The sequence below is a fragment of the Chionomys nivalis genome, chromosome X (genome assembly GCF_950005125.1).
Source record: "Chionomys nivalis chromosome X, mChiNiv1.1, whole genome shotgun sequence".
NCBI lineage: Eukaryota > Metazoa > Chordata > Mammalia > Rodentia > Cricetidae > Chionomys > Chionomys nivalis.
The window spans coordinates 47487296-47489290 of NC_080112.1; positions in this window are offsets into that span (position 1 = coordinate 47487296).

Here is a 1995-nt window from a genome sequence, read left to right on the forward strand (position 1 = left end):
ATCCATGTAAGTAACCCCAATAAAGCATATAATTCAGCAATTTGGATTTTGGTGGTATCCATTCAAGTCTTCACGGACTCCCTAAATGGTGTTAGCAGACATGTGTTATGTATCCCCAGAAAAAGTTGCCATATATTATCTGGGTAGTTAGATCCTTTTACTTCTACAATTTTTTATTTTATTGCTCATCAAATTTGAATATCAAGTACAGATTTAAGATAAAAATTTTGTAACGCCTTTTGTTTAATTAAAGTAGTGAACTACAACAAAAACTTGTTTGTGCTTCTCTGAAAGCCAGAAGCCTATTGAACCTGCTTTGATTTTGACCCCTATGTATTCTCTCTCTTAAACCAAAGGATTATGGACCTGAACTGACACCACTTCTATTCTGACCTAGATAATCTTGCAGTTCTCTACAAGGAGATTTAGTTCTAGCATCTCGAGTGATAAAGATGTCTCTCTTTTCTGCATTTTTATGCACCTTCCTTGGGAAGGTGAAAGGGAAGATCTTACGTGTCCAGAAAAGTAATTCTTGATCCTTGACTCAGAACCCTCTAAAAGCATTCAAGAGTGGAGTTCTAGTTATTTCATCAATTTTACCATAATAACTACTTGAATTATTATATGCATAATAAATTATATACATAATGGAACATATGACTTTAATAAATGTATTATTAAACCTTAACTGGTACTCAGCAATGTACTCACTAATTTAGAAAAGTGTCTTTGATTCAGAACACAGTATCACTATCTATAAGTGGTTTTATGTTTGACAGATAATTTTATTATTCATTTTTTTTAATTTCCTTATCTAAATATTTGTATTACTTTTCAATTTTCAGGATATAGCTTTCAGAATAAATTTGATATTTTTTCTACTAACAATGATGGTAATGCAAATCAACTTTGTATATGATATTTTACCTCACCCTTGTTAACATAGCTATTATACTTTAAATAAAAATATGTCTTTGTATGTATAAAAATTAGAACTATAATCATTCTGTTTCCTTACAGGTACTGACACTATTTTAGAAAATAAAGATTAATGGGAAAATTGAAAATATTCTACATTTAGAGAACATCTAATACTTAACATTATTCATAACGATTTCAACAGATAGTACACATCTGAGCTGCTAAAATTGTCACTAGGTGGCTCTGTGTTCTACATGTTGCCCTCCTTTGTAACTGAGCTTTATTAAGAAGCTGTCATTGCAATATATTCAGCACTAGTGGTGCCAACTACTGAAAGAGCCTGTTTCTATTATGACATTTTGAAATTTAGATTCCTAAGATATTTATGATTCTTAATTCCTCTGTGTAATGAGGAATGCATGATGAGTTTCTATTATTATTGTTATGAGCCTGAATAATTACTTCCCTGACAGTGTATTTACCCACTGTAACTGTAGAAACTGCAGAAAATTAATCTCCTTTATTAAAATTATTCCTGTTTCCACTCCTATATAGTACTTTAACAGGTACATACCAGATAACTCAGTAATTTGGAACTGATTTGACTTTATTACATATGTATTCTGAATCTGAGGAACTTATGGATTCTGTATCTTATAGAATGCCCTTATCATTGCAAACCAATGGCTATTCATTGTCATAATTATTTAGCAATTGAGTAATAATACTTATATATAATTCTCAAAGTAGAATCTCCACATTGCTTTTACACTGGATATAATTTCCCCAGTTCTTTTCATTCCTTGACCATTCCTTTGAATAAAAAGTTGGTAACCATATTTCGTCTTTATCAGAAATTTTCAATGGACTCTTTGGAAGAAGTGCACTAAAATAATAAGAAATGATGTCTCTATTTTAATTGTTATCTTCTTAATTTGTTTTTTATGAATCAAAATCTATATTTATGCTACATTTAAATAAAATAAAGAAGGTTGATATATATCTAGGAAGTTTAGCTTTAAATGGAGTTATAAAATTAAACTTTAGACCTTAATGGGTGTCAACTCTCTGAGG